Raw genomic sequence first — 14,155 nt, 5'->3', positions numbered from 1 at the left:
TCAACGGTTACAAATCATTTTTCATGAAGGACTTCAACTCCTGAGACAGACCTAAGTTGTGGCGATCAAGAAAAAGCTTATTTTTCGTTTGTGAAAAATGGTCAGTCTTCAAAATGGGGTCCTAGCAAGGAACTGTGTCTCTTCAGAGATCAATATGTGCAGAAGTACATGTGATCAACAACACGTCTGGCCTTAGTTTTGTTTAAACAAATGGTCCAAGGAACTTGTGTTTCTTTGGAGGTTAACTTTCAGCAATCCTTAGTCAAGAGAGTTCTTTTTCTAACTTCGTTCGGTGTTTCACTATGGGAATCGCCTTGGCGTAACCAACTGCAGAAGCTCCAATGACACAACGTCTGTCAGTGACAGACAGGTCGAGCTGTACTGGGGCCCCGCCCCCTCATACTATCCAGCCGACCCGCCCCTCCAAACTCATTCTCGCTTTCTTCCCGTGAAGAACGGAACGAAGCTCCCTCAGCTAATCTAGCTGAGCTAGCCTGGACATCCGCTTAACTGTTCTCAGACGACCCGTAAAGGACTCACGTCGCCGAACGCGGCTCCAGGTTCGGTTTGGATTGGCCGAGTAAGTACCTATTCACGGTCCTTTTGAGCAGTGTCCGCGTCTCGGCGAGCTGCTCATTCAGCTACCCAGTATTAAGTTACCGGTGTAGCCAACGACTGTGTTTACTTAATAAATTAGGCTAACGTGTCAAGGCGAGCCGCTACCTGACTACACCGTGTTAACACACTGGTGCAGTCGGCTACTGTGCAGCATTATACCCGCGGACAAACACGTTACAGTGTGTCAGCCGGTTTTCTCTTGCTAGCGCTGTCTTTGTTGACTGAACCGTGTACCAGGAGTTCGGCTAACGTGTCACGACGAGCCGATCTTAACGGTACGCGGTTAGCCTCGGCTAAACCCCAGGGGCTAACGCTAATAACCGTCGGCTAACGCGTTAGGGCGAGCTTTGTACGGCTGTTTATTTATCAATATCCCCCTTTCCGGGCACCATGTCTAAGGCCGCGACCCCCGCCAAAGAGTCGGACCCGAAGGAGAAAGAGGCTGCATCCCGCCCGTGCCCCGTGTCATGCGGAGCGTCCATCTCGGGCCGGGACCCTCATCCCATGTGCATCACTTGCATGAGCGCTAAACACGCCCAAGCATCGCTGGCAGACCCCCAGTCGTGCACCCACTGTGCGTCGATGCCAGAAAAGATCCTGGAAAGAAGGCTGAGAGTGGCGGTGGCTAACAACCAGGACCCATGCCTGGCGGCAGCCACCCCACAGACAGCAACCATCACCCATCAGTCGCGAGCAACAAAGTGCTGGGCCGACATGATGGAAGATGGGTCCCCAGAATTGCCTCCCCTATTCGAGGACATCCTCGAAGGGGGGCCGGGTGATGTGGACGCAGAGGGCGACGCCAACTCTGACTTCCTCGACATGGACGAGATGGAGGAAGAGGAGGATGATTCCACCTTTCTTACCCAACAGTCCAGACCCCCCAGCGCATCAGATATTGCTCCACCAGTGGACAGTAATCTGTATGAGGTCTGCAAACGGGCTGCAGCAAAATTAGGTGTGCAATGGCCAGCAGCCCAGGATGCTGAGGGGACAGAGAGAGATTTGTATGATGGTAAAAGGCTCGCACCAGCCCAGCCACCATCAAAGCAACTCCTGCCACCAATACCGGCTTGCATGAAAGAAATGAGCCGGTAGTGGTCCAGCCCATTCAGGAACAAGCTTCCAACCAATATTTTATATTTATATAGCGCATTTCATACCACAGGCAACTCAATGTGCTTTACATAAAGACAAGGCATTTAAAAGAACAGCATAAAGCAGCAATTTAAAGAGAAAAAAAAAATAGAATAAAAATTAAAAACACAGTTAAAAGCAATCAAAGAAGAGGGGAAAAAGAAAGATATAAACTCAACCATACGCACACTGAAAGAGAAATGTTTTATTTTTTTGGGCTTTTTTATAGGACAGTGAAGAGAGACAGGAAGCAAGGGGCAGAGAGAGGGGAATAACACACAGCACAGGGCCGTCTGATGCGGGATTTGAACCGGGGCCAGCTGCACGAGGACTATAGCCTCTATATATGGAGCGTCTGCTGTACCCACTACGCCACAGACCTCCCCAGAGAAATGTTTTTAACCTGGATTTAAAAGTGCTTACAGTTGTGGCTGATTTCAGTTCTGCTGGTAGTTTGTTCCAGTTGTGTGCAGCATAACAGCTAAAAGCTGCTTCACCGTGTCTAGTTTGAACTCTGGGCTCCACTATCTGACCTGAGTCAGCAGATCTCAGAGCTCTACTGGGTTTATACTCTGTTAGCATGTCATTCATGTATTCTGGACCTAAACTATTCTGTGATTTGTAGACGAGTAGCAGAACTTTAAAATCTATTCTGTATCTGACCGGGAGCCAATGTAAAGACTTGAGAACTGGGGTGATGTGATCTGATCTCTTTGTTCTGGTTAAAACTCGGGCTGAAGCGTTCTGAATGTACAAGGCTGCGGTCGAGTGATGGGGCTGGCAGTCTCAGGTTAGAGGGCCTTGTGGCTGAACCTCTCAGGCCTGAGCGATGGTCAGAAGGCAGAGGTGATGGACGTGCCGTATGACCCCACCAAAGGTCTGTTTGGGCCAGCGCTGGAAAAAATGAGGGAGACCAGCAACCTCAGAAAGCAAGAAGGTGAAGCCTTCGAACCCTGTCTTCCACGGAAACCCACCGCTCGTCCGCCTCAGGGTCCAAGAAGCGGCTTTGCTGCTGCGGCTGCAGCAGTGAGGGGGAGACAGTGGGGAAACAGACCACAGAGGCAGGCGACTGCTCAGCAGGCTGACCAGCAGCCTCAGCAGAACCAAAGGCCATGGGGCAAACACTCCTTCGCTGCAGTTGCAGCAAGAGGCAGAGGCCGCCCCCAATGCCCCAGGGGTGGGAAGAAGAAGCAGGCGCCCTGACAGCCCCTACCTCTCCCTCCCCCCTCCTATAAAGAAAAGAGGGGAGTCATGGGTGAAGCAAATCCCTGGAGTTCAAGGTTCAGAGACTCTGGCAGTTCCCTTCGGTCCAGAGGTCTCTCTGTTTCTCTCCCCTCAGGTTCAAGTCGAGGAGGAGAGACAGGGACAGCAGGTAACACAGTGTCACCAAGCACTTTCACCCTGTTTAACAGAAAGAAAGTTCACAACCTCGCAGCCAGGCTCTCAGCCAAGGGCGAGTGGCTTTCCCCAGAACAAAATAAAAACAAAACACTGCCATGTCCCCTCAATTCCCACAGGGGGAGCTCACGCTCCTCTGTTGGGAGACAGATCCCGCCAGTCACGACGGGTGACGTCACCGCAGCGCGCCAACGTGAGCACGTTACCTGCCCGGGCGGCAAGATGGCGCGCATGCGCAGTTCATCCATGGGTTTTGTCAACTATTTCTCAGGGGTATAGACTACAATTCGCTATGAAACCACCCAGATTCAACGATGTGGTGGCTTTAGTAGCCAGAGGGGATGCAGCTCGGGTTTTGCAGGACGAAATAACATCGCTATTAAACAAACAAACGATAAGAGCCGTCCCGAGCGAGGAAGTTCAACAGGGTTTTTACTGCCGTTACTTCCTCATTCCCAAGAAGGGGAAGTCATCTCTTCGCCCCATTTTAGATCTCCGTGTGTTAAACAGACACCTACGACGATACACGTTCAGGATGTTAACACGCAGGGTGCTCTCCCAATCAATCCGTCCGGGCGACCGGTTTGTCACAATCGACCTCAAGAACGCATATTTTCACATCGCCATTTATCCCACACACAGGAAGTTTCCCAGGTTTGCTTTTCAGGGCAAAGCCTACGAGTATCAGGCGATCCCCTTCGGGCTGTCATTAGCTCCCAGAGTGTTAAGCAAATGTGTGTAGGCAGCGCTGTCTCCGTTAAGGAACAGTGGTATCAGAATTTTTTCGTACATAGACGATTATCTGATATGCTCTCGATCGCAGGAACATGTGGTCAGAGATTCCGCGATGGTGATAAATCATCTCAGGGATCTGGGGTTCAATATAAACTGGGCGAAGAGCCGAGTGGAGCCCACACAGTGCACAGAATAACTGGGTCTCAACATAAACTCTCTCTCATATCGCGTCACGATATCAGAGGGGAGGTTAACGTCTCTAACACAATGTCTCTCCCTCTTCGGGCTGGAGAAAGTCGTGTCATTCAGACTATGCCTCCGCCTGCTCGGCCTCATGGCATCAGTGATTTCGGTTGTACATCTAGGGTTACTGATGATGAGGGATTTTCAGCGTTGGGTTGCAGCACTGCGCTTATGCCCACGCCGTCATCTCAGCTGCAGGGTGAGAATAACTTCAGCGTGTGTGGTGGCTCTCCGGCCGTGGAGGAACACTGCGGCTCTCTCGGCCGGGGTTCCGCTGGGTGCGGTGGCGTCCAGAGTAACCATGACAACGGACGCGTCCCTGTCAGGATGGGGAGCGACCATGTTGGGCAGAACGGTGAATGGGAAATGGGATCAGAGCCTGTCTCAATCTCACATAAATGTTAGACAGACAATTCCTCTGTGGTGGCATACATAAACCGCCAAGGTGGCACCCGGTCTCTACAGCTGCACAGATTAGCTCGGAGAGTAATCTTATGGAGCAGCACCCGGCTCTTGTCTCTTCGAGCGACGCACGTACCGGGCGTTTTGAACAGAGGTGCGGGGGTCACGTGATGCATTCGGGTTAAGAGGATCGCTTTTGCCGACCTCCCGCTTCCTCAGCCAATAAATCATATTTTTGATGGACTAAACCTCAATTATTTTGGCTATCCTTGCTGATGAACATGTCCGGCACTAAAGGGAATACTAATCCTCGAGAGACAACGCGTAAAGCTCGTCCCGAAACAAAAAAATTATTCGCGGCTAACACTGCGGCTAGCATGGAAGACGATGATAGCATGGCGTTTGAGGAAAGTGTGGCTAACACGGTTTCCAAAACTGTTACTGAAAAGATCGGCGCTGTCATGGAGCAGAAGTTCACCAAGCTACACTCTGCATTAGACAAACTAAGCAGCCGCATTAAAGACAACACAAAGCGGATTACTGAAGCCGAGAACCCCATCTCTGATGGCAAGGACCGCATAACTACCCATGAAAACAAGCAAGCTGAACTTGAACCGAGAAGGAAGATCTTAACCGATCGGGCCGAGGACGGCGAGAACAGGAGCCAACATACGAATCATCGGCCTCAAGGAAGGTGCAGAGAGCAATCAGGCCGTCAGGTTTTTTGGAACCTGGCTTCCAGACATGCTGGGTCTGGAGACCAAGCGAGGCTCGATTAAAATTGACCGGGCGCACAGAGCCTTAGGGCCGCCGAAGAAAAATTATAATCGACCTGTTATTATTAAGCTGCACAACTTCGGTGACAAACAACGGATCCTCGCCGCTGTCCAAGAGAAAGGCGAGGTCACCTACCAAGGCGACAAGATTTACATCCGACAGGACCTGTCAGCCCAGGTGAGGAATGCACGGCGTCAGTTCAACGGGGTGTGTGAGCGTCTCATCCAGAGAGGATTACGATTCCAGATGCGCTACCCGGCCAGCCTATGCTTCACCTTCAACGGGGAGGAACGCTCCTTTAAGAGCCCAAAAGAAGCGGAGGACTTTCTGGACAAGAATGATTAATCTCGAACGCAGAATAACGATAACTTTTGTCTTGTTTACTTGCACGGTTTTCACAACAGACGATGACTGGACTTTTGCCGAATGGAAGATGGTTAATAGATAACCGCAGTCTGTGTCTGACACGAGGACTTCATCGCGGGAGATACGCACTGGACGAATATTTTTCATACTCCTGACCATTTATATGGATCGTTCAAGCCTCACCTGTTGGGAGTTTACGTTCAGAGCTGTGTGACACAGAGCATAGGTACTTGTCAATTACTGACGCTTACATGTTTTGATTTTCTCCTAATCTTATTTCTTTTTCAGATTCAGATTTCAGGTTTATCGATATTCTGGTACTCTGTTTAGCACCTAAAACAGGTTTTTTTCTTTTTTTAAATTTTTTTTTATTCTTTTGTTACTTGCTCACTCGTTTCTTTGATAGACACACGGCCAGGTAATGTGCCCATGTTTTGTTTTCTCTATGATGTTTAATTACTTTGAATCTATTGTTTGCCAAGTCAGCTGTTTGGCTGGGGGGGGGGTCTGCGGAGGACGAACATCGGCGGCTGGATGCAGGTTATTCCTGCGGCTGGTGTGGTTCTTTCTCTCATAGGTGGGAGGATACCTCTCTGCATCGCCTACCCTAAAACTTTTAACTCCTTTATAAGGCTGTTCTTCGTTCTTGATTTCTCGTTTGGGGGACTCTCTTTTGTTCAGGGTTTAGAGCTGCCGTTTGAGGAGGGGATTTCAATTCAATTCAATTCAATTCATATTTATATATATAGCGCCAAATACAACAAATGTCATCTCAAGGCACTTAGATAGTAAGTCCAATTCAAGCCAATTGGAATTCAATTAATTAATAATAATCATAGTTCATAAAATAATCCAATTCGTTCATATAGAGCCAATTCAAAAACAATTTCCTAGCTAAGAAAACCAACAGATTGCACTGAAAACTTTTTATTTTTCGGTCCAATCTCCCGGCCTGAGCGTGCCTGAGGCGACTGTGGAGAGAAACGACTCCCTTTTAACAGGAAGAAACCTCTGGCAGAACCAGACTCAGGAAGGGTGGCCATCCGCCTCGACCAGCTGAGGTTTGAGAAGACAGAAAGGGGGGGGGGACGGCACTGTAACACCATTCAAAGGATATCTGTTGGAACAGGGAAACACGAGTTAATGACCACAATAATATCACATATACATAAAGAGAGTAAAGTGAGGAAAGGTGTGACAGATGAGGCCCCCCAGCAGTCTAGGCCTATAGCAGCTTAACTATGGGATGTTTCAGGATTACCTGAGCCATCCCCATTCAAGGTAAACACAAGAAACTTGTGCTAACGAAAAAATAAATAAATAAATAAATAAAGGACCAGACTCAGTGAGTAATTCCCTATACTCCCTATATAGATCTGCTCCTCACACAACAACAACCATCTTTTTACAGCCACAAGCTACCTCAGCCTCTCACCAACTGCACACCAGTCACAGCGGGGTGGGGATGCAAACCCTGGTTCGGGTAGGGGGAGAAATAAAAGAGGTAAGATAAGCGGGAATGGGATTCAAACCCTGGTTCGGGTAGGGGGTAATGAAAGTATAGAAGGTGCCAGAGGTGGAGGCAGGACAAGACACACTAGCAGATTCAGCAGACAAACTCACCTAAACAGTCCTATAATCACTAAAAATACCAGCAAAAACAAAGCCATACAACTCACTCTCACCAACTGCACACCAGTCACAGCGGGGTGGGGATGCAAACCCTGGTTCAGGTAGGGGGAGAAATAAGAGGTAAGATAGGCGGGAATGGGATTCAAACCCTGGTTCGGGTAGGGGGTAATGAAAGTATAGAGGGTGCCAGAGGTGGAGGCAGAACAAGACACACTAGCAGACACACTATCAGATTCAACAGACCTAACTATAAGCTTTATAAAAAAGGAAAGTTTTAAGCCTGGTCTTAAAAGTGGAAAGGGTGTCTGCTTCCCGGACATTTACTGGCAGCTTATTCCACAATAGAGGGGCCTGATAACTGAAGGCTCTGCCTCCCATTCTACTTTTAGAAACTCTGGGAACCTCAAGTAAACCTGCAGTTTGGGAACAAAGTGCTCTGTTAGGAAAATATCTTACAATGAGATCTTTAAGATATGATGGAGCTCGGTCATTAAGAGCTTTACATGTAAGGAGAAGAATCTTAAATTCTATTCTGAATTTAACAGGGAGCCAATGAAGAGAAGCTAAAACTGGAGAAATATGATCTCTCCTGTTAGTTCTCATCAAAACTCTGGCTGCAGCATTTTGGATCAACTGAAGGCTTTTCAGAGAATATGTGGGACAGCCCAATAATAAAGAATTACAGTAGTCCAATCTTGAAGTAACAAATGCATGGACTAGTTTTTCTGCATCACTCTGAGACAAGATGTTCCTGATTTTAACAATATTACGAAGATGAAAGAAGGCAGTCCTAGAAACCTGTTTTATATGCGAGTCAAATGATAAGTTCTGGTCAAAAATAACTCCAAGGTTCCTCACTGTAGAACTAGAAGACAAGTAAATACCATCTAGAGTAACTATATAGCTAGACAATTTCTCCCTGAAACGCTCAGGTCCAAAGATAACGACTTCAGTTTTGTCTGAATTTAGAAGCAGACAGTTCTGAGTCATCCAGGTCTTTATGTCTTTAAGACATGCTTGTAGTCTGACCAACCTATTGGGTTCATCTGGTTTTATAGATAAGTACAGCTGAGTATCATCAGCATAGCAATGGAAATTTATGCCATGCTGTCTAATAATGTTACCTAATGGAAGCATGTATAAAGTGAAAAGAATCGGTCCAAGCACAGAACCCTGGGGAACTCCATGACTTACTCTGGTGTGTGAGGAAGATTCTTCATTTACAAGAACAAACTGAAATCGATCAGATAAATATGACTTAAACCAGCCTAATGCAGTTCCTTTAATCCCAATAACATGTTCAAGTCTGTGTAATAAGATACTGTGATCGACCGTATCAAATGCAGCACTGAGATCCAACAGGACAAGCACAGACACAAGTCCGCTATCAGAGGCTAAGAGGAGATCATTGGTAACTTTCAGCAGTGCAGTTTCTGTGCTATGATGCACTCTGAATCCTGACTGAAACTCTTCAAACAGATTATTTCTGTCTAAGTGATCACAAAGCTGAGCTGCAACTATTTTTTCAAGAACTTTAGACATAAAAGGGAGATTGGATATAGGTCTATAATGAGCCAACACTTCTGAATCAAGAGTAGGTTTTTTAAGTAAAGGTTTAATTACAGCAATCTTAAAAGTCTGAGGTACATATCCTGTCAACAAAGACAGATTGATCAAATCCAATATGGAAGTGTCAATTAATGGGAAAACCTCCTTGAACAGTCTGGTTGGGATTGGGTCTAAAACACAAGTTGATGGTTTAGAAGAGACTATTGCTGTTGTTAGTTCAGAGAGATCAACTGGGCAGAAGCCGTCTAAATATAAATCAGGTTCTAAAGATACTTCTAAAGCTGCTGTACTTGATGATACATCACTGATAATAGTGGGAAGGACTCCATCAATCTTCTCTCTGATAGAAACAATTTTATTAATGAAGAAGCTCATGAAATCATCACTGCTGAGAGTTAAAGGAATACCTGGCTCAACAGAGCTCGGACTCTTAGTCAGACTGGCTACAGTGCTGAAAAGAAACCTGGGATTATTCTTATTCTCTTCTATCAATGATGAATAATAAGCAGTTCTAGCTTTACGAAGGGCTTTCTTATACATTGTTAAACTATCTTTCCAGACTAATTGAGACTCTTCTAAATTAGAGGAACGCCACTGTCTCTCCAGCTTTCTTGCAGTCTGCTTTAAAGCACGCAGCTGTGAATTATACCAAGGAGCCAACCTCTTCTGACTGATTACCTTCCTTTTCAGAGGGGCAACATTGTCCAGTGCTGTACGCATTGAAACTATAGTGCTGTCAACAAGAGAGTCAAGTGCTGCTGGAGTAAAGTTTAGGTAGTCGTCCTCTGTCATATCTGCACATGGCAGTGAAGAAAAGGATGATGGAATTAATTCTTTAAATCTGGTTACAGAATCCTCTGATAGACACCTTCTATATGTAAATTTCTTCTCAGAAACTGTATAGTCAAGTAATGTAAACTAAAAGGTTATCAGAAAATGGTCAGATAAGACAGGGTTATGAGGGAACACTGTTAACTGTTCACTCTCAATGCCATAAGTCAGAACAAGATCAAGGGTGTGATTAAGGCAGTGAGTCGGTCCGTGAACACTCTGAGAAAATCCAATAGAGTCCAATATAGAATTAAAGTTCATATTCAGGCTGTCATTTTCAACATCTACATGAATATTAAAGTCACCCACTACAATGACTTTATCTGTACTCAGCACTAACTGGGATAAAAACTCTGAGAATTCAGACAGAAACTCAGAATAAGGGCCAGGTGGACGATACACAACAACGAACACAAGAGGTTTCTGGGATTTCCACTTTGCGTGGGAAAAACTGAGAATCAGAGATTCAAAAGAGCTCAAACTAATCTTGGGTCTGGGACTGATTAGTAACCCTGATCTGAAAATAGCTGCCACTCCCCCTCCTCTGCCTGTGGTTCGAGGAATGTGAACATTTAAACAGTCAGAGGGAGTTGATTCATTAATGCTAACATGATCCTCCTGCTGCAGCCAGGTTTCTGTAAGACAAAATATATCAATATGATGATCACAAATCAACTCATTCACTAACAGAGACTTCGAAAGGAGAGATCTGATATTCAGCAAACCACATTTAATAGTTTGATGTTTTTGTTCAGTTAAAGTTTTTGTTTTAATAATTTCTTTTTGCACAAGAGGATTTGCTCCTTTTGTGTTAATCGATTGGGTGGGTAGCAGCAGGTGGGAAGCTGCAGAGAAGTGTGTAAGACTACAACTCTGCATCCTGGTCTGAGCCCTGGGTTGTCATGTTTTAGGGTGGCAAATAAATTCATCCATATTTTTAGAAATGAGAGCTGCTCCTTCCAAAGTGGGATGGATGCCGTCTCTCTTCATCAGACCAGGTTTTCTCCAGAAAGATTGCCAATTATCTATGTAGCCCACGTTGTTTGCTGGACACCATCTAGACAACCAGCGATTGTAGGACAACATGCGGCTAAACATGTCATCACTGGTCAGATTTGGCAGGGGTCCAGAGAAAACTACGGAGTCCGACATTGTTTTGGCAAAATTACACACCGATGCAACATTAATTTTAGTGACCTCCGATTGGCGTAACCGGGTGTCATTAACGCCGACGTGAATAACTATTTTACCATATTTACGTTTATCCTTAGCCAGCAGTTTTAAATAGGATTTCACAGACAGCCTTACTTATGTTGTTATTTCTGTTTATATGGTCTATGTTTGGCTCCAGTCCTTTATTGATTATCAGACATGAGTGACATTAAGGTTGTTTCACTCAATGTGAAGGGCATTAACCATGTTATCAAACGCCAGAAAATCCTGTCCTTCCTTAAAAAAGAGAGATGCCAAATTGCCTTTCTTCAAGAAAGTCACCTTTCAGACCTAGAACATATAAAATTGAGAAGAAGCTGGGTGGGCCAGGTATTTTACTCCTCTTATAATTCAAAAAGTAGAGGCGTTGCAATTCTCCTACATCGCTCCCTGCCTTTCACCTTCGATAAAACAATATCAGATAAGGAGGGACGTTATGTACTTCTGTCTGGCTATCTTTACGGAGAACATGTCGTTGTTGGTTGTATATATGCCCCAACAGTATATGAAGCCTCTTTTATCCCACAGCTTATTTCAGATTTGGCAGTATTCCCTTCTCCATTCTTACTTCTAGGAGGTGACTTTAATTGTATATCTGACCCAAATATTGATATACACACCCCCCAGTCTACTCTCTCCAAGAAAGGTGCAAAAATGGGTGAATTTTGTAAAGACTTAGATTTATATGATGCATGGAGGGTACTACATCCCCTGGATACAGATTACACGTTCTTCTCAATCCCTCACCAGGTGTTTTCCAGAATAGACTACTTCTTGTCCTCGAGGACAGTTTTGGGCAGGATATTGAATTGTACAATTGTTACCAAGTTTCTTTCTGATCATTCCCCTATCAGTGTAACTGTCTCTCCCCCTTACAGAGATCCAAACTGCAGGCATTGGAGGTTTGATCCTACTCTATTGAGTAACCATTCATTTACTGAATATATTAAATCTGAGTGGCAGCAGTTTATTTCTGTAAATAAAAGCCCAGATGTTAGTCCTTCTTTACTGTGGGAAACTGGTAAAGCGTATTTACGTAGGGCTATTATATCCTATACGTCAGCACAAAGGAAAGAGGCTCTCAAAAGACAATTGGATTTAGAGAAGACAATAAATAATCTAGAAGCTCAATTCAAGAAGTCTTACAGCAGATCTTTAGCAAAACAGCTGGATGCAGCTAAGCAGAGACTATTTGAATCGGCCAATAAACCAGGACGGTTACTAGCTCGCCTCACTCGTGGTAGAACTGAATCCAATGTGATCCCTTCTCTCATAGACAGAGATGGATTGAGGTGCCTCTTCATCTGATATAAACATGGTAATGAAACTGTTTTATATGGACCTCTATAGCTCTGAATGCACAGGCTCTTCCGAGACCAGAGCAAAATTTTTTGACAAGGTGAAACTACTGGCTCTTTCAGATTCACAGAAAGCAGATTTATGTAAGCCAATTAGCAACGAAGAAGTCTTACAAGCCATACGCACTCTTAAAGGATAAGACCGGTTTTTTGACATTGGGCCCTTGATTTCACATTATAACATGATGTTCTACTCACCCCTGCTTGTTGTTGAACATTTGGAGCTGTTCCGAAGATATTCGAGAGGCGTCTGGCTGCTCTCTTGAGATATTCGGCCATGAAACGGTTTCCTATGGGCAAGCTTATACAGGCACAAACTATGCTGTTTATAATTTATTAATTACTGTACATTAGCACTGATAACGTGGAGGTGCGTCGCTTACTTAAAAAAATCCGGGTTACTGTAATTTTGATTTTTTTGTCGTAAAGTGGGTGTTACTGACGTCTTCTCGTGCTACTGCCACAGACAGCCCACAGATCTGCTGCCTATTTATTCATTCGGCTAAAATTCAAAATTAGTAACCCGGATTTTTTTAAGTAAGCAACGCACCTCCACGTTATCAGTGCTAGTGTACAGTAATTAATAAATTATAAACAGCATAGTTTGTGCCTGTATAAGCTTGCCCATAGGAAACCGTTTCATGGCCGAATATCTCAAGAGAGCAGCCAGACGCCTCGCGAATATCTTCGGAACAGCTCCAAATGACCAACAACAAGCAGGGGTGAGTAGAACATCATGTTATAATGTGAAATCAAGGGCCCAATGTCAAAAAAACGGTCTTATCCTTTAAGGGGGGTAAGGCCCCAGGACCGGACGGTTTTGGCTCTGAATTTTATAAAACTTTCAGTCAGGAACTAGTCGGTCCTCTCACAGATATGTATTTAGACTCCTTTAATAGGGGTTCTCTCCCCCCTACTTTATGCACTGCTAATATCTCAGTCATTTTGAAGAGGGACAAACCTCCTGATATGTGTGGTTCCTATAGACCAATCAGTCTCATTTCTGTGGATAGCAAACTGCTATCGAAACTCCTGGCTGGGCGCCTGGGGAAATTACTCCCCACACTTATAAATTCAGATCAAACTGGCTTTGTTTATGGACGCTATTCAACCAGCAATGTGAGAAGGCTCTTGAATATTATACAGTTTATTTCACAATACAAACAAAAAGCACTGGCCGTCTCTCTAGATGCGGAGAAGGCCTTCGATAGGGTTGAATGGGGCTATTTATTTGATGTTCTGGGGAGATTTGGTTTGGGGGGGGGGATTTCCTTAAATGGATCCAAACCATATTTAATTCACCTACAGCTGTTGTTATAACTAATGGACGACGTTCTGAACCCTTCCCAATAGCAAGAGGTGTCCGCCAGGGATGCCCCCTTAGTCCGCTTCTCTTTGCTTTAGCATTGGAGCCGTTGGCTGAAACTGTTAGACTGCATACCGATGTAAAGGAAATAATAATAGGACATAAGGAACATAAAATTGCCCTGTATGCAGACGATATCCTTGTTTTTCTGTCCTCCCCTCAGTTATCAATTTCTGCAATTATGGATATTTTTAATAAGTTTAGTAACATATCGGGCTATAAAATAAATTTTGATAAGTCTGAAGCTATGCAACTGGGTACCCTAAATTCTACGGATGTTCGGGAGAGACGCTGGCGGTCTTTCTATGCCTAATATATTGTTTTACAACTGGGCCTGTCATGCACGCCATCTCTGGCTTTGGTTACATTCATATCTTAGCAGAGAGACCTGTATTGACTCTTGGGCCTGTCACCCTTATTCCCCATGGAGTACAGTCATCAGGTGGCAGCCATTTTGAATCTCATTATGTTCAGGAAATATTGGAATTGAGTGATTATGAACTTGTTTTTT

At 45.0% G+C, this 14,155-nt stretch overlaps 1 protein-coding gene across 2 annotated transcripts in view; it reads right to left on the bottom strand.

The window, feature by feature from the left end:
• Positions 1-14,155, bottom strand: part of LOC142383682 (aldose reductase-related protein 2) — a 30,246-nt gene that overhangs the window by 4,816 nt on the left and 11,275 nt on the right. The gene's annotated exons all lie outside the window — the stretch shown is intronic.

The sequence above is a fragment of the Odontesthes bonariensis genome, chromosome 7, assembly GCF_027942865.1.
Source record: "Odontesthes bonariensis isolate fOdoBon6 chromosome 7, fOdoBon6.hap1, whole genome shotgun sequence".
Taxonomy (NCBI): domain Eukaryota; kingdom Metazoa; phylum Chordata; class Actinopteri; order Atheriniformes; family Atherinopsidae; genus Odontesthes; species Odontesthes bonariensis.
The sequence above is the reverse complement of the archived record's forward strand: the minus strand, read 5'-3'. Positions and strand labels throughout refer to the sequence as shown.